General features: G+C 48.7%; 1 protein-coding gene across 1 annotated transcript in view; it reads left to right on the forward strand.

Annotated features, from left to right (window-relative positions):
• The window catches only part of DDX6 (DEAD-box helicase 6), a 222,894-nt gene that overhangs the window by 166,257 nt on the left and 36,699 nt on the right, over positions 1-19,938 (forward strand). The window lies entirely within an intron of this gene.

Here is a 19,938-nt window from a genome sequence, read left to right on the forward strand (position 1 = left end):
GTCCAAATCAGTCATTTACATTTGTTCCAGTGAATCCTGTGGTGTCCTTGCGGTGGTGGTGGGGTGAGGTTTATTTTGAAACCATACGTTCAAGGCATGTGGGCTGCTGAATTCATATCTTTGCATAGATCGCCACCTAGTGTTGGGTCCGGATGTTTGCACCTTGTTGTCTTGGAAGAGTCTTCGAAGTCTCCCGAGATAGGTGACTCCTCCCCAGGACTACAGTGCGCATGGGCATCTTCAGGTTGTTTTTTTCCGCCATTGGGTTTGGATGCACTTCGACAACTCCAACTTCGAGACCGAAGTTTTCCAACTTTCGAACGCTAAAACTTTATACTTTCGACGGTATTGTTTCCGCTCGGTATTCCTAGACTCGACAAAACTTCCTTTTCTCTCTGGTCGTCGACGCGGGCCGTTGGGCCTTTTTGACGCCACGTGGACCTTCTACTGATGGAAAGGACCCCGTTTAAAAAATGCCCAGAGTGTGGAGCCAAATTTCCACACAGCGACAAGCATAGAGTATGCAACAGGTGCCTATCTCCGGAGCACAACGAAGAAAACTGTCCAGCGTGTGCTCTGTTCCGGTCCAGAAAGACTATCCGGAACCGAAGAGCTGCTAGTCTAGAAATGCAGCGGCAGGCACCAGAACCAGGAAACCTTTTCGACGACTAACATGAACTCCCAGAGGCGGAAGGCTCAGATCTTGAAATAGTCACCGTAGAGGACCAGTCGTACTCCGATGACCAGATCACACCAGGGCAAACCGTGAGTACCAAAGCCCCTCCCCGCCTCCACACAAGGCTCCGGTCAAAGCACCGCCTAAAAGCCTTAGCCATGACCGAAACGCCGCTTCAGAAGCCCCGCCTTCCAGCTCGGCTCCGAAGACCACACCCAAGTCTTCTGGTACCCCAGGACCGAACAAAGCCACCCAACCTCAAAAGGTCGTCGACCCCAGTAAAGTAGTCGAGCCGAAGGAGGCCGTCGAGCCGAAGGAGGCTTCACAGCATAAAGTCCAGCCTAAAGAGACACTCGACCCGAAAAAAGCAAAATCTTCAGCGCCACAGCCAAGGACAGAGGAGGAAGAACTTTCACCCAGATCCACAACAAAGACTGTATATAGACCCTGAAACAGGACATATAGTCTATAATAAACATAAAAGACTGGACACTGAAGGCCCTTCTGTTCCTCCTAAGAAAAAGTACTTTGGGTCATCCCCTTCAAGACCTTACAATCCTCCTTTTGCTCCCAACATGCCTTATGTGCCATATTCTCCTTCAATTGTAGATTATGATCAGGAAGAAAACATGGGGGAAGATCCTCGGGATAATTTTATACCACCTGACGATCCAGGGAACCCAGATGACACATGGAGTGATCATAATGACCCTGATGACACAGATTACACACAGCCCATACCCGATCCCACACCATACCCCACAAAGCAGTCTCCTACTGACACTGTCGCTTTTAACCAACTAGTGGACAGAACAGCTCAGTATCATGGTGTACACATGCACACTGACCTATAGAGGAGGATTTCCTATTTAACACCTTCCGGACATTGAGAAAAGTCTACATGTACTCCCTATGCTAAAAGGGGTACTAAAGCACGCACCAGACTTCTTTAAAGACCCAGCCAGGGCATGTGTCCTCAACCCAAGGATTGAAAAGGAATATAAACCGGCCCCTACAGACCCCTCTTACATCAGGTCTCAACTGCCACTAGACTCCCTAGTCGTGTCTAACGCTAGGAAGAGCGCAAACTCAAAAAACGGTGATGCTCCCCCTACTGACAAAGTCAAAAATTCTAGAAGCATCAGGTAAGAGTGGCCTCTCAGGCAGCAAATACCTGGAGGATTGCTAATACACAAGCTCTCCTAGCACGATATGACAGAGCGCACTATGAAGAACTGGAAGGATTAACCCTATAAAGCAAAGGCTAATGACCTAATACAAAAAGGGAAATTCATTAGTAACTCATCCATTAAATACGCCCTTGATGTAGCTGATAGAGCCGCTAGGTCTGTCAACACTAGTGTGTTGCTACGCCGCCATGCCTGGCTTCGCATGTCAGGTTTTAAAAATAAAGTGCAATCTACCATACTTAATCAACCTATTAATCAAGATTTCTGATTTGGACCTGCAGTGGATACCATCTTAGAAAAAATGAAAAAAGACACTGACACTGCTAAGTCCATGGGTGCACTTCAATTCCAACAGTCTAGGAGCTCCTTTCGTCGCTCCTTTCGAGGCTCAGGCAGAGGCAACACATCACAAACAGCCTCCTCATTTGAAAGCACTACACAGGGCACCTTTAATAAAAACTCCAATAGAGGAGTTTATAGAGAAAACAATAACAAGGGCAGAGGACATGGTAACACCCGAGCCTCCACCGCCAACAAACCGTGACTTTCTCACACTCCCTCCAGACCATTTAACACCAGTCGGAGGAAGATTAACACAATTCCTACCACTCTGGAATACCATTACTACAGACAGGTGGGTGAGACAAATTATCCAGTATGGTTACTGCCTGGAACTCAAATCTACTCCACCCAATATGCCACCCAAACACCATCCAATGTCCAAAGAACACATCACGCTGTTACAACAGGAGGTGAAATCCATGCTAGAAAAGGGTGCCATAGAGGCAGTCCCATTACATCATCAAGGGACAGGGGTGTACTCTCTATACTTCCTCATTCCCAAAAAAGACTGCTCCCTCAGACCAATATTGGACCTCAGACCTTTGAACCAATACATTCACTCAGATCATTTCCATATGATCACTCTTCAATAGGTACTCCCACTACTCCAGCAAGGCGACTTTCTCGCAACATTATACCTCAAGAATGCATATTTTCACATACCCAGAGATCCAGCTCACAGGAAATACCTCAGGTTCACAATAGAAGGTCAGCACTTTCAATTCAAAGTCCTCCGCTTCGGGGTAACTACAGCACCAAGGGTGTTTGCAAAATGCCTAGCAGTAGTGGCAGCACACATCAGAAGGCAACACATCCATGTGTTCCCCTACCTAGACGATTGCTCATAAAAGCCAATTCGTACATAGTGTGCCAGCCATACCTCAGACAATTCAGCTACTGCACAATCTTGGTTTTTCAATAAATTACCCAAAATCACATCGGCAACCCTTCCACATACAGCAATATCTGGGAGCAACAATAGACCACTCTGTAGCAAAAGCATATTCAAACCCAGCCAGGATAGCCAACATACAATCTCTCATACAAAAATTTCAGCCACAGCACTCACTGCCAGCTCGAGTGTTCATGCAGCTCATAGGTATAATGTCCTCTTGCCTATTCATCATCCCTCATACCCGGCTTCAAATGCGTCCCTTACAGGAATGCCTAGCACTCCAGTGGAACCAAGCTAAAGGACAACTAAAAGATCTAGTGTTGGTAGACTTACCGCTCTCTGCAGTGTTGGAACCCACAAAACCTTTCCAAGGGGCGACTGTTCCAAGATTCGGTTCCACAGGTAGTATTAACAGCGGACGCATCACTGACAGGTTGGGGAGCCCATCTCCTTCAATATACAGTCCAAGGTCTCTGGACAGTCAAACAAAAGACTCTACATATAAACCACTTGGAGTTACTGGCAGTATTCCTAGCAATGAAAGCTTTTCAGAAATACTTGTGCAACAAGACTGTGTTGATCCGGACGGACAACATGACTGCAATGTACTACATCCAGAAACAGTGTGGCACCCACTCTCTCCAACTATCTCACCTAGCACAAAGCATATGGAAGTGGGTGATTCCTCAGAACATCTATCTCCTGGCAGAACACCTCCCAGGGACAGACAACCAGATAGCAGACCTACTAAGCAGACAGTCAACAAATACACAAATGGGAGATTCATCCTCAAGTTCTCCAACCATTCTTCCAAAAGTGGGGACATCCAGACATATATCTGTTTGCCACAAACAAACTCAAAATGCCCATTCTTCGCCGCCAGGTTCCCACACTAGTTGTCACAAGGCAATGCGATATGGATGAACTGGTCAGGCAGATTTGCGTACGCTTTTCCACCAACCCCAATGATTCCATTAGTGGCACGCAAGCTAAGGCAACAGTCACTCCCAATGATCCTGGTTGCTCCCACATGGGCAAGACAGCCATGGTGCACAACGCTTCTAGAACTCAGTAGTTCCTCACCAAAGACTGTGCCTCTCGCCACAACTGCCAACACAGAACCATGGAGAAATCAGACACCCAGATCCCAAATCAGATGAACCTAGCGATCTGGCTCCTGAGGTCTTAGAGTTCGGATATCTTAACTTGCCTCCAGATTGTATGAACATTATCCAGGAAGCAAGGCGTCCCACTACCAGCGCATGTTACGCAGCTAAATTGAAAAGATTTGTTATTTACTGTAATAACCAAATCAATCCATCGGATGCCTCCATCCAAAACTTAATCTGTTACTTGTTACATCTTCAGAGATGTAACCTAGCATCTTCATCCATAAGGTTACACCTCGCTGCTATAGCAGCTTATCTTCAAAACAGACAACACGTGTCCCTATTCAGAATCACACCTATCAAAGCTTTTATGGAGGGACTTAAAAAGAATTATCCCTCCAAAGCATCCACCTTCTCCAGTCTGGAACAACATAGTACTTACCAGACTCATGGGACCTCCCTTCGAACCACTTAATTCATGTGAACTGCAATTCTTAACATGGAAGGTGGCATTTAGGCGAGTGAGTGAGCTACAGGCACTAACCATTCAGGAACCTTTCATGCAAATTCACTGTGAGAAGTTGGCCTGATATATAATGTTCACTATTCTAGTGAGCACTTTGTATCAGTCCAAACAACCCTTATTGATTGGTTGTAAGTCAACCTTATAGACCAGCTATCCTAGTAGCATGGATACGAGCAGTCTAAGGCTAAGACTCTAGAGGGCGTGTTAAGCCAGCTGTTTTACCATCACATTACCCCTTGAACACCAAGTGAAAGGACACCACACAAGTTATCAAAAATAAAGTATATTTATTTATAACAAGTCTACCCTGGCTCTTTATGAGACAGGGAGCTAAGCACACAACAAAACTCATAAAGAATTACTGAAAGTCGCACAATTTACACAAATGCCCGAGGGGCACGAAAAACCATATACACAAGAAGTGGAATGCGAAGTTACTAGCAGGTAAGTAATACTTTTCTAGACTGTAGAAACGCTAGGCCTACAATGCTGAACCCTTAGATTAGAAGCAGGAGGCCTAGGGACGCCGTGTGCAGAGTGGGAACTCTCACGCGTAATGCGGGAACAAGTCTATGGATACTAGCACTTCACAAAGTTACTGTTCTCGGGCGAACCCGACTAGGTGGGTCGAAAACAAGGGTGGATCCGAACACTTAGGGTGTTGGACTATGCTGGAGCACCGGAGTACTCAGTTTACCTAGCCCAGGGGCTGCGGCTGCATAGGGTTCAAGTTGCGTCGGAAACCCTCGTTGAAGATCCAGGAGCCTGAAGAAAGAAGTTGCTGGCAGGCGGCCAGTGAAGGAGTTCGTGGTGATCCAAGCCTGGATCAGGGAAGAAGAAACCTGTAAGCAGAGGGGACCAAGTTCTGAATCACTAGCCAGTGATTTAGGTGGGCACCAGGATGGCATCGGACGAAGTCACCTCAGCCAGGTGAGTGGGCGCTGCTGGGCTCTGCAGTCTCTCGGACCAGGAGGCGTTGTCGGCGACCAGGATGGAGGTGCGAGCTGTCCCACGAAGGTCTCTGCTGTCGACGTCGCTGGACCCAGGATTGGGGCAACAAGTCTTGGCAAATGCAAGGCCCACGCGGTGGACCTAAAATGGCGTCTTGAGTGGACCAGGAGGTTCCAGGGTGCTTCTCTGAAGAAGGGAAGCAAGGGCCAGTCTGGAGCAACCAGACCAGCGGTGTTTGTCGTTAGAGTTCGTCGTCAGAGGGTCACTAGCCAACGGGCAAGTGACCTGGACAACGCGGTGAGCAGCAAAAAGCAGAAGGGCCCCACGCAGATCTCGTGGATGCAGGGGGGCTGAACTTCGGTGCTGGAGCTGCTCAGGGTCGGGGCTTCTCTTACCCCAAAGCACTCAGTCGAGGGTCACTCGGTGGTCGTGCTGGACAAGCGTCGTGCAGTTCTGAAGATGGCCGGTCCCTCGGTCTCGTCGCATCCACGGATCACAGCTGGGCTGATGATGTAGGTTGAGGTCAGAGGTGCCAGGGAAGCCGGTTCTCGTCGTGCTGGAGCAGTCTTGATCCGGAGGAGAGACTGGCAACAAACCGCGATACTTGGTTGGTGCCTGCTGCTGCAGGGTGACTACTCCTTAGTCACAAGGGAGAAATCTTGGGAAGAGTCTTGAGTTCTTCGTGTAGAAGGTCGGTTCAGGATTCAAAGATTGATCTAATTTGGAAGGGGGCCAGTTCCTACCTTTATCCTGCAAAAAGGGGCTGGCACGCGACTAAGTCCTGCCCTATGGGTGGGACTAGGAGGGGGGTGGTTACACCCCTCTCCTTTGGCGGGCTTTCCCCAGATCAGGGGCTGGAGTGCCCCTGGAACTGGTTCAAGCCGGCCTATGCATAGTGAGCACCGGGGTGCCACTTGCAGTCACCTTCCTCTAAAGCCCTGCCTACCTAGGATACACAAAATCCTGTCTGGGACGGTGCTGGCACCGCCCCTGGCAGGAAACCCTTTGTCCTTGCCTCCTGGGCTGGGAGGACTCCCAGCAGCAGGAGGGCAGACTTGTGTCTCGGTGGCAGCATCCATTTTGTGGAGCTAAGGCTCTGTCTAACTTTAACCGGGGTTACAGGTTACATACATGTCGTGTCCCTCTAGAAGGGTGGAATGCTAACCCAGTCGCCAGAATTGGCGAGGGGTTAGTATTCCAATTCGTATGACACCTTACTCGACATGTTTTGATAAAGCGATACCAGAGTTGGCACATAACCGCGAGGATTATAATGCACTTGGTATGCGATATCATGGAAACGGCTAAGGGATGGATCCCGAAAGCCGCAGACAGGCTCAGCTCATGCCAGAGCACTATCTCACACGATTCCAAGCACTCTGCCTTCAGGATTGTTAAGGCCTGCCATAGGAGTGACTGATAGGAGATCTGTGTGCCCATTTAGGTTTAGATATAGGAATACTATATCTACAGCAGAGGGTGAGTACACCACTTTGCCCCAGCTGTCAAGCAGCCAGTTGTGTCAGATTTGGATGGCCAGCCAGGGGTGGCATAATACATGCTGCAGCCCCTGGTAGGCCCTGGGTACACCTATGCCCTGGGCACCTAAGGTACACTGTACAGGGACTGATAAGGTGACTCAGTATCCAATTAGATATGTACCTAAGGTACATGGAATCCATTTTACAGAGAGAGCAGTAGGCCTGGGGTCCTGAATAGCAGGGCCCCAGGTCAACTAAGTCAGAAAACCAGCAAAACACCAGGCAAAAAGTTGGGGCAACCATAGTCTGGGATCTACCTTCCTACATTCACCACAATAAAGTAGTGCTGCGTTCAAACCCTAAATTTATGCCAAAAGTAATATCCACTTTCCACATCAATCAGTCCATAGAGTTGCCAGTTTTCTTTCAAAACCCGCAACCTGTAGCTGAAAGAGCTCTACACACACTAGACATTAAGAGAGCTCTTATATTATGTTGACAGAACCAAATCCTTCAGGAAAACAAAGCAACTATTTGTCGCTTTTTCACCACAACATAAGGGAAATCCCATTTCCAAAGCAGGGATAGCCAGATGGATAGTTAAATGCATTCAAATATGCTATCAAAAAGCAAAGCGCACTTAACCGTTCCCCCCCAAAGCACACAACGTGTAAAATGGGGGCATCCATGGCTTTCCTAGGAAACATTCCCTTAGACATATGTAGGGCAGCTACATGGTCTACCATACACACTTTCACAAAACACTACTGTATTGACGTGCAAGCTAAACAAGCTGCTGTAGGCCAGGCTGTCCTTAAAACTCTATTTCAAGCCACTGCAGCTGATACAGGCAACCACCGCTAGAGGAGAAACTGCTATACAGTCTATGCTAAGATATGAATTCAGCATCTCACATGCCTCGAACGGAAAATGCTACTTACCAGTATGCATCTGTTCTTGGCATGTAGGGCTGCTGACATTCATATTGTTCACCCTCCTCCCCAGTGCCTGTCACAGCTGCATGGCTACCTTCTTTACATACATTTACATGGTCATCTCTTAGTTCGAGGCATGTGGGCTGCTAAATTCATATCTTAGCATTAGATCGCCGCCTAGTGTTGGGCTCGGATGGTTGCACATTGTTGTCCTGGAAGAGTCTTCGAAGTATCCTGAGATAGGTGGCTCCTCCCCTGGACTACAGTGCGCATGGGCATCGGCTCCATCCCCAGATTGTTTTTTTCCGCCATTGGGTTCGGATGTGGTCTCGACGTCTTACTGTCGGAACCAAGTAAAACTATCTTTTACCGGCCAAAAGGCCTCGATTTTCTTGCGTCGGTATTGTCTGCGCTCGGTCTCGAGTCTTCCGTCTCTTGAAGCCGGAATAAGCGGAGTTTTCTTCGCTTTCTAAACTTTGAGGCCTTCTCATCGCGACACGACTGCAAGCCTTTACGGACATGGAGCGGAGCCCGTTCAAGTACTGCCCGCTCTGTGGGTCCAAGTACCCACACATCGATCTACACCCTGTGTGTAACAAGTGCCTTTCACCGGACCACGACGACGGAAAGTGCAAGGCCTGTGCACAGTTCCGCTCCAAGAAAACTCTCAAGCTTCGGCGCGCGGTGCGCTTGGAAGCTAGGCAAGCGGCCCCAGATCCGGAGAACATCTTCGGCGACCAGGAAGAAGAGGTCCAGGGTCACCTTCTACAAATCTCCCCGTCACAGACGGAGGTCGAGGCGGATCCGGGAGACGACGACGGAGTCGCGGGTCAGGTCCTCGAATACGTCGAAGAGGTAGGAGACGACGATGAGATTTATGGGGCCGCGGCGGACAGCTCTGCGGACGAGCTCTGCCCCGAAAGTTTCGAGGATACCGACCGGGACACGGGATCGCCTGTCGGCCTTACCCTGGACCCGTTGCCGCAAGCCACAGCCCCGCCTTCGGGCCCGGCTACGGACTCACTTGCTGGGCGCGATGTTTCGAAACCGAAACTGAAACCGTCGGGGTCGTCAACACCTAAAATGGCCGACCCGAAATCGAAACTGAAACCAAAGGACTCGAGTGTCCCTAAGATGGCTGCCGTGCCTGTGAAGAAGTCGGTGCCCGTCACCCCGTCGGCTCCGTCGACCTCCGGTCCGCAGAAGCCGAGGAAGTCTGTCGATTCCGATGCTCCGAAATCGAAGCCGACGCCCGAGGAAGGGGCCCCCAAGAAAGATGGTCGGCACGGATCAGCGGCTCCGACGCCGTCCAAGCCCGCCAAGGTCGGCTCCAAAGAGGCTACGCCCAAGAAGTCTGCGCCCCGGCCTCAAGATTCGGAGGAGCCGAAGAAGGTTTCCGCGCCCAAACCGCACAAGGCCCGCGAGGACGTCGGATCCGAGGGACCGCTCAAAGCATCCTTGTCGGCGACGAAACCCACTGGCAGTGTACCGTCCCCCATTGTGGAGTCACTGCAGAGAATCAGGGAGAAAGCCTTTGCTCCATCGGCTCCGATCACATCACCGCAGCCGCAAAAGGACGCTCCGGCTAAGCCTTCTGGGAAACTCCTTTTTCTCTTGCCACCTAAGGAGGCGCCGAAAGCGTTTTCGACGAAATCGGCTCCGAAACAGGGTTCCTCGCTGCCTGACCCTCTTCCACGTCGTGTACTCGAATCGGAAGACGATTCAGAGCATTTCATCGATGCTGCCACTGGCAAGCTGACACTCTATAAACGGAAGATCACTTCGGAGCCGGTGGACCCCTACGTCATCCCGTTGAAGAAGAAGAGGGTGCCCCTTGACGCCTTAGGCCTCACGGAACCGATTCAGCCTCCTCCTAGACGGAGCCCTACTCCCTCCCCAGAACACTCTGTGGGTGAGGAAGATGATGAGGATGAACAGTACAATTTCCCCATCGATGAACCTGATGTCCAACCAGATTCATACGACGACACTGGTGACCAGAACACCCAAGGTGCGGGCCAAGACCCGCAGACCTTTAATCCACGTGCATCCCCGACTGAGGACTCAGCAGGATTTCATGCACTAATTGAACGGGCGGCGGCCAATCATGATGTGGACATGCATGCCGACCCGGTTGAGGAAGACTTCCTTTTTGACACCTTTGCCATATCTGAAAGGACAGTAAAGACACTTCCTATGCTGAAAGGTGTTCTCAAACATGCTGGAGACATTTTTAAGGAGCCTACGAGGGCTAGAGTGGTCAACCCTCGCATTGAAAAGAAGTACAGGCCTGCTCCTGCGGACCCCGTCTACATCCGGGGACAATTGCCACTGGACTCTCTTGTGGTTGCCAATGCCAGGAAACGTGCCAACTCCCAGACAACGGGTGAAGCTCCTCCCCCGGATAAAGAGTCCAAAGTGCTTGAGGCAGGAGGCAAAAGAGTGGCTGCACAGGCGGCAAACTTTTGGCGCATCGCAAATACACAGGCGCTCCTGGCGCGTTATGATAGGGCGCACTACGACACCCTAGAACAGATTATACAACACCTGCCCCCACAGTTCCAAGAAGGCACCAAGATGCTTATTGAGGAAGGAAAGCTAATATCAAACGCAGCCATCAAGTGTGCACTTGACGCTGCGGACACAGCTGCTAGGGCTATCAACACTAGCGTTATGCTGAGAAGACAAGCCTGGCTCCGCATCTCAGGGTTCAAGCAGGATATTCAGACAACAATCCTGAATCAGCCAGTCAATCCTGATAGTCTGTTTGGTCCGGATGTTGACACCACCCTAGAGAAGATAAAGAAGGACACGGAAACTGCTAAGTCTATGGGGGCCCTGCAGTCCCAACAGTTTCGTGGCAGCAATTTTCGTCGCTCAGGTGCACGTGGAGTCACCAGAGGACAGATGGGTCAACAATCCCAGTTCTCCAAAGGTGGGGCGCAATCCTCGTTCACTAAGCAGAACAAGGGAGGTTATAGAAATAACAGCAACAGAGGTCGCGGCAGAGGAACCAACAGCTCCCGCACCTCGACTCCAAGCAAACAGTGACTTTCTGTCACTGCCCCCCGACCACCTAACACCTGTCGGGGGGAGACTGCAGCAGTTCCTGCCCGTCTGGAGAAACATCACCACAGACAGGTGGGTGCGTCAACTGATCCAAAATGGTTATTGCCTAGAGCTGAAATCCACTCCACCCAACATCCCACCGAGGCAAAGGCCTATGTCCGCAGAGCATTTGCACTTATTGCAGCAGGAAGTAGTGGCGATGCTGCAAAAAGGCGCAATCGAGCTCGTGCCGGTGGGGGAGGAAGGCACAGGGGTATACTCCCTGTACTTCCTTATTCCAAAGAAGGACGGTTCTCTCAGGCCCATTCTCGATCTACGTCCCCTCAACCTGTACATACTGTCAGAGCATTTCCATATGCTTACACTGCAGCAGATTCTTCCCTTGCTAAACCAGGGAGACTTCTTAGCGACCTTAGATCTCAAGGATGCTTATTTCCACATTCCACTACACCCGTCACACAGGAAATACCTAAGATTCACTATTCAAGGCAGGCACTACCAGTTCAAGGTCCTACCCTTCGGAGTCACTACGGCCCCGAGGGTGTTCACCAAGTGTCTAGCGACAGTGGCGGCGCACCTCAGGAGGCAGAATATCCATGTCTACCCCTACCTAGACGACTGGCTCGTACAAGCCAAGTCAGAGCAACAGTGCGCCGCAGACATGTCGACTACAATTCACCTTCTTCACGATCTGGGTTTTTCCCTAAATTACCCAAAATCCCATCTTCAGCCGGCACATGTCCGGCAGTTCTTGGGTGCTACGATCAACACCCTGACAGCCATGGCTCAGCCAAACCAAGTCAGAATCGACAGCATTCAGTCACTGATACAACGATTCCGACCGAGACACTCCCTGCCAGCGAGAGTGTTCATGCAGTTGATCGGCATGATGGCCTCCTGCATCTTCATAGTCCCTCACGCACGGTTACATATGCGCCCGCTCCAGGAGTGCTTAGCGAATCAGTGGACACAGGCTCGTGGGCAATTGACAGACCTAGTGTTGGTTACCAGTCGGGCATATGACTCTCTGCATTGGTGGACTCCACACAACCTTTGCAAGGGCCGCCTGTTCCAAGAGCCCGTGCCGCAGATTGTCCTGACGACGGACGCATCCCTCCAGGGATGGGGAGCACATGTGCTCACTTACACGGTGCAGGGACTATGGACGACGCAGCAACAGAAGATGCACATCAACTATCTGGAACTGATGGCAATCTTCATGGCGCTCAAGTCCTTCATTGTACATCTGAGCAACAAGGTCGTGCTAGTCCGGACGGACAACATGACCGCGATGTACTACATTCAGAAACAGGGGGGCACCCACTCGCCACAGCTGTCTCATCTAGCTCAGAGCATGTGGAAGTGGGCCATTCAGAGGAACATTTTCCTCATGGCAGAACACCTCCCGGGCAAGGACAATCAGATGGCGGATCTGCTCAGCAGATACAGCCATCAGATGCACGAGTGGGAGATACACTCTTCTGTTCTCCACCCGTACTTCCAGCAGTGGGGTCATCCGGAGATAGACCTGTTCGCAACAAAGGAGAACGCAAAATGCCGACTCTTTGCCGCCAGGTTCCCTCACCCACAGTCGCAGGGGAATGCGATATGGATGAACTGGTCAGGCAAATTTGCATACGCTTTTCCGCCAGCCCCTCTAATACCGCTGGTCGCAAGAAAGCTAAGGCAGCACTCCATGACTCTCGTCCTGGTTGCTCCAACGTGGGCACGTCAGGCTTGGTACACCACGTTCCTCGAACTCTCAGTGGTGCCGCATCAAAGACTGCGCCTCACACCCAGTCTTTTGACGCAGAACCATGGAGACATTCAGCATCCAGATCCACGACAGCTCAACCTGGCGATCTGGCTCCTGAAGTCCTAGAATTTGGATACCTTAACCTACCTCCAGAATGCATGAGTATCATCAAGGAGGCGAGGAAACCTACTACTAGAGCATGCTATGCTGCTAAGTGGAAGCGTTTTGTCATCTATTGTACGTCCAATGACATCAACCCGCTAGATGCATCTATTCCCAACATCATCTGCTATCTGTTACATCTCTACAAGTGCAATCTGGCGTACACTTCCATTAGGATACATCTCTCAGCCATAGCGGCTTATCTTCAGAGTGCCCGCCATTAAAGCCTTCCTTGAAGGTCTGAAGAGAGTCATTCCCCCAAGAACTCCACCAGCTCCGGTGTGGAACCTCAACGTCGTTCTCACCAGACTGATGGGGCCACCATTTGAGCCACTGCACTCGTGTGAGCTCCAATTCCTTACGTGGAAAGTGGCCTTTCTGATAGCTATTACGTCTCTGAGGCGTGTCAGTGAGTTGCAAGCGCTCACCATACAAGAGCCGTTCATTCAAATTCACCCAAATAGGGTAGTGCTACGCACTAACCCTAAATTCCTCCCTAAGGTGGTGTCACAGTTTCATCTTAACCAAACTATCGACTTACCAGCATTCTTTCAAAACCCGCAAACGGTGGCGGAAAGAATGCTCCATACCTTAGATGTACGGAGGGCGTTGATGTACTACATAGACAGGACACAACCCTTTAGAAAAACAAAACAACTCTTTGTTGCCTTCGCACCACAACACAAAGGCAACCCGATTTCCAAAGCAGGCATAGCCAGATGGATTGTTAAGTGCATCCAGATATGTTATCAAAAGGCCAAGCGCACTTTAACAGTACCCCCCAGAGCACACTCCACACGCAAACTGGGGGCATCCATGGCTTTCCTAGGGAACATTCCTTTAGAGGATATTTGCAGAGCAGCCACGTGGGTCACACCACATACCTTCACAAAACACTATTGTGTTGATGTGCATTCCAAGCAGCAAGCAGCTGTAGGACAGGCTGTTCTCAAGACACTTTTTCAGGTTTCTGCAGCTGGCCAGGCAACCGCCGCTGATGGAGGGACTGCTATGTATTCTATGCTAAGATATGAATTTAGCAGCCCACATGCCTCGAACTGAATATGCTACTTACCAGTATGCATCTGTTCTTGGCATGTAGGGCTGCTAACATTCATATCGCCCGCCCTCCTCCCCGGTGCCTGTCGCAGCTGCAGATATACTATTGTATTTATTTCATTAGCATGGACATCCTTTACACTTTCACTCCATCTCCTGCCACAATGGCGAAAAACAATCTGGGGATGGAGCCGATGCCCATGCGCACTGTAGTCCAGGGGAGGAGCCACCTATCTCAGGATACTTCGAAGACTCTTCCAGGACAACAATGTGCAACCATCCGAGCCCAACACTAGGCGGCGATCTAATGCTAAGATATGAATGTTAGCAGCCCTACATGCCAAGAACAGATGCATACTGGTAAGTAGCATATTCAATTTCCTACACCATCTTTGCCACAATGGTGAAAAACCATCTGAAGCTACATGCTCACTGTAGTCCTGGGGAGGAGTCTCCTATCTAGTGAGAATTCGAAGACTCTTCCAAGACAACAAGGTGCAAACATCCGGACCCAACACTAGGCGGCGATCTATGCTAAGATATGAATGTCAGCAGCCCTACATGCGAAGAACAGATGCATACTGGTAAGTAGCATTTTCCTTATCCATTATTTGGTTATCTTTCATAGATTCACATGCTTGAATCATTTCCCATCCTCAAAGTGGGAGTACCACAGTACCATGATCAAGCAGTTTGATAAAACTATCAGGCTATAATGGCCATATGCCAGCAGTTTAATAGCCGATCTATGTACTTTAAAAATGATCAAACGTCAGTTATAACAAGTCTGCTTCTAGCTCCCTCTAGAACACTCCCAAGAGGGGCTGGGTCCCTCAGATTTTCACCACACATTGGTGTGAAGGGAGTCTTTAGCTCTGCTCCCTATTCCTATTTGGAAAGTTTTATTCATCTGGATATTTCGGTCAAGTCCGACAAAGGCCTTTTCCGTCCCTGCAAGACACATGGGAAGAAAAGTTAATGTGGATGATCCACACAAGGACTGCCTTTATAGCCTCCATCCCAAACATGAGGTAAAGGAGTACAAGATTTGCTGCGCTCTCAAACTCTGAGGGACAGAGAAGGGAGACTCCTCCTGTTGCTACTGAAGACCAAGACTCCAACATCACCTGATGAGGACAATGATTCCTCTGCCTGGTCTGAATAGAGGGCTAGATCGCTTCAGAGAAGTACAGAAAATCTACAGACTTCTCACCAACCTCACAGCTTCGAGAAAAAGGAGAAAAATACCTTTCTCCTCAGACATTTTTACCTGGCCCACCAACGCCTTCTGCCAGGGACAGAGACTGCCCTCATGCCTCCTCGGCTGACCTGTCTGTATAAATCCGCTTCAAAATCCCTCTTGACGACGCCCTCTCAGACATCAAGATAGTCTTGTTGTCGAGACCGTTGTCAGCGGGGAAAACAGCCATCTGTGCTTCCAGCCAGTCTACTTCACTGCCTTTGTCAATGGTTCAGATGACGCTCCTGTCAACGACGGCCCCGTCTACGACGAGTGCTCTGGCGACTGTGGTCCAGCTGACTAAGTCTGCCATAATGCCTCTTCCACCTCCATCGATGACACAAAATTCTAAGATCTCCAGGACCTCCCTCTGTCCTGAGGCCACTTCACCTAGCAAGGCCTCTCCCCTGCCTCCATGCCATCTACGGGACATTAATGAGGGGGATGATAGCAGCCTCTTTGGCCCAGCTCATAGCCCTTCGGAGCTAAATGAAGTGTCAGGCGAAAGATTAAGAGTATGAAGAGGAAGGACATTACTTCAAACAATATTATTTTTCACCTTCAAAGTACTACAAGCCAAAAGGATACTATTACGACCCTCCGCCTAAGTGGGACTCATCACATCTTCCTGCTTCTTTGGTACATTATCTCCAGGCCATGCTGTCTGACTGTCTGAGGTGGTTTCCCCAGCCCCCTGAATCAGTCTGCTACGCCTCCAGCACCTCCTACCCCTCTGGTTTCACCACACCTCCCCCTGCCACACCTGGAATGACACCTGCATCCCATGTAGCAGTACCACCTAGGGATGATCAGTCATTCTGTCAGGGAAGAGGGTGAAATTCCAGACATTCATCCACATCTAGATGAATGGGACAACATGCTTCCAACTGTCTCCACTTCCACAACACCTGGTTGGTTTGTCTCCTGAAAAATATCAGAGCTTTCCATAACCTCACGGAAAGAGTGGCTGCCATATTTCATCCCCCTGTGTCGGTGAAGCAGTTTGACTGCTTTCTCTACAATTTCAAAGCGCAGGCCAGGAGATAGGTATGCTCTATACAGGTTGTAGACTATATTTGGTATTCGAGAGTAAAGGTGAAAAGCCCAGCCACTGTAGCAAATGTCCTTCCATGCATCGACAAAATACAGCTCTTTAGTACGAAGTCATGTTTGACTGGACACTCCAAGCCGAACTGTGATCTCTCAGGCAGCACAAAGGAGGTCAAAAAAAGTCTACTCACATTTCCGTGCCTCCTAACAAGAAGGGGCGCTGTCCGGATTTTAACCATGTCTGCAATTACGGTGCACAGTCAACTCTCCCCATTCTAGGTTACTAAGACTACAGATATGTTCTTATATCTGTACCATTATCGACCTCATCCATGAGGATGGATGGACTGAAGCAAGGAAGATCTTGTTGGAGAGCGGAAATTGACTGTGCCATGGACATCTCAGGCTGCCCTCAGCTGGCGCATCGGTCTTGTTGCACCAAGGGTGGCTAAAGGTGATCTCATTTAGACTAGTTTCAGTCAAAAATATTGGACATGGCTTACAACGGGGACACGCTATTTAGTAAGTACACCAATGATGCTTTACTTGCCAATAAGACACTAAATATCTGGGCACTCCCCAATACGGCAAGGTTCCTTTTTAGAGGAGTGGGTGGGCCTGGTGTCTCTTCATATAGGAGTGGATACCAGCGCTCACAGCAATACCAGTCACAATACATGACCGGATAACAGCAACAGTTATATCTGTAATCCTCAAAGGCTAGTTTCTCCAAACTGCCTCCACCTCCGAGCTGTGACACTGTTCACATACAGTAACCTTCTCCAGGTATCCGCTAGGGCATCCTTCCCCTTTTGGGTGTGCAAATATCCCATCACCTCCTGCAGTGGCAAAAAATAACCTCCGACAGATGGCTATTGGACTTGTTTCACCTATGGGCATAAGTTGGTGTTTACAGAGACCAAAAAACAAACAAGTGAGGGGGGTCCTAGGGGAAAAGTTTAAAGACCAATTGGTATCTTGTCCCCCAACTTAATTATCAAAAAACACGGAAGATACAATAGGTCTAATAAGTTCTCATAATAGATAATACTTATTATAAAAGAACGAAATATCTGATACCTAGTGGTTATCTGAGAGAACATTTAATACCTAGTGGTTATATGAGAAAACAAGAGAAAACATAGGAGAGCAGTCGGAACAGTCTCAACTCATGAGTGAAGAAACCCATCAGCACACCTAATTGGTGGAACCTCGTCATCTGGGTTTTGTAGCTACGAATGATGCCCGTAATGCAACTCCTCAATTAGTTCAATGAGGGTTGTGAAGTGCGGATCATCAAACGCGCAAGAAATAAACCATCACACAGAAGACGGGTATTATGAAGAGCTGATAGGAAAAATTGCAGTGCCCAAAAGAAAAACAATAGTGGTGAAAAGGTTAAAAATACCTGTCGTGATGACTAACAAATAATTTTATTAAGGGTGACCATCAGAACGGTATGTTCTAAAAGCAGAGTGGGTATAGTATTTTGAAAAATATTACTAACCATCAAAGATATAAAGTGGTCAACATGTTTCAGCCCTCACGGGCTTTCGTCAGGACCTATGAAGTACACTACTGCAATTGTGAAAAAAGACCTACCAGTGGTATGGTCTCTTCAGTCCAAGAACTCTCCTGTGAAATCAAAACACAAAAAAAGAGAAAAGAGAAAAATAGTCTATATACAATACATAATAGTCTCTCAAAAGTTTAGTAGATCTAAGTATGTACAGACTGATTTCCAAACACTGTAAATACCATATTACAGTCATACATTATCTACTCACCCATCATTGAAGGGAGAAAAGGCCTCACCTCTCCTGGCGCTCGCTCAGGAAGAAAGAGGCCACGCTCTAAATGAAAAGAGAGGGGATAAACTTGCACTTCTAGGCATAGAATATATAACTTTTGAGGAGCCAACAGCAAAAAAGCAAACAAAGCGAGGCAGGACTGCGGGGCATAGCGTTAGTGAGAGGAGACTCTTATATATGACCCCTAGGGAATGATCAACTGGTTACCAAGACCCTATGCTATTCCCAGTACTGAAAATGAAGTACTATTTCTAAAAAACAAAGTGTTTCAGAGCAATAGTAATTTGCTGGGCGCAAAAGTCTCTGGAAAATAATGAAACCAGAATTAGCTAAATCAAGACAAATTGCAGATATCATTGAGAGACTTACTGTTACTCAATGTATCCGCCCATATAGACCCAAACAGTCTATTTTGCAAAGATAGTAGCGCAGCGCTCACCCACTTGTCCGTCGTTGCCTCGGTCGTTTAACTGAGCCGAGGGGAAGGTGGTGAGGCTGCGTGTGTAAGCGTGTTAAAAGGGGCTGTGGCGGACCTAAATGGCAACTAGTGCAAAAAACGACTGCATTTCGATTGGTCATTAGTTCTAGACCCCAGCCAGTAATGAGTTATGAACACGGGGACTGTGTGCCTCGCTGTATTTTCAATGCTATAGTAATGTTAGCGCTCACCTGATTGGGCGCACAAGACCGGAAAAGGAAATAAATAGTCCCGGTTCGTGTGTTATTACGTTCCTCACTCATTGGTTGAGTGGACTACCAATGACACCGCAAGGCGGCCGGGGAAGATAAACACTCGTATTTCATGCGGGGACCAAGTATTCAAAATGTAAAGAGCATTCACTCAATGGATTGAGCGTGTTACATTAGTTAGCCAGATGCAGGAAAACTGTCTCCGTATTTTAATTCTAGCCTTTCTGACTAGTTGTGTTATCATGTTGAGCAATGGCACGTATTCTGAAGCACTTATTACGTAGATGCGAAAAGCTACAACACTCTGTAACGACTCATATTCTGTTCGAGAAAAAGTGTGTTAAAGATAGATGCGTAAGGCAGAAAAAGATCGCATCTCGATAAACAGTGTATTGACCTGTCATCACTAAAGCATTTCACCGTAGTGTGATATGGTTGTCTACATATGCTTCAATTTAGTATTTTGTAATTTGTATCTCAAATTCTCTCATAATGAGATACTTATGCAGAGAAGCTATAGGCAAGGGTCATTGTATTTACAGAATAGAAAAAGTATATGTATACCCTTATTATCAAGACAGTTTCATCAAACCCTCTGGGGTTGGCTTAGAGTTGTACCCAAGGAATATCATCGTTCAACCCCCGTGTATCACATTTAAGTTTAAAAACCCATCTCTGTTCTTTTCTGAGTAGGAAATGTGAGATGTCGCTAACATGTTTAGGTATGTATGGTTGTTCGAGAACCCCGGCACCCGATAACATCTTCGACGACCCAGAAGAAGAGGGCCTGAGCCATCATCTTCAAATTTCACCACCAGCGGCGGAGGTCGAGGCCGATCCCGAAGAAGACGACGGGGACATAGGCCAAAACCTAGAATACGTCGACGAGGTAGGGGACGACGACGACGAAGAAGTTTATGGGGCCGCGGAAGATAGCTCAGGGGATGAGCTATGCCCCGACAGTTACACAGATCAGGCTCAGGTCACGGGATCGCC

This window comes from Lissotriton helveticus, chromosome 3_1, assembly GCF_964261635.1.
Source record: "Lissotriton helveticus chromosome 3_1, aLisHel1.1, whole genome shotgun sequence".
In the NCBI taxonomy this organism is placed as follows: Eukaryota; Metazoa; Chordata; class Amphibia; order Caudata; family Salamandridae; genus Lissotriton; species Lissotriton helveticus.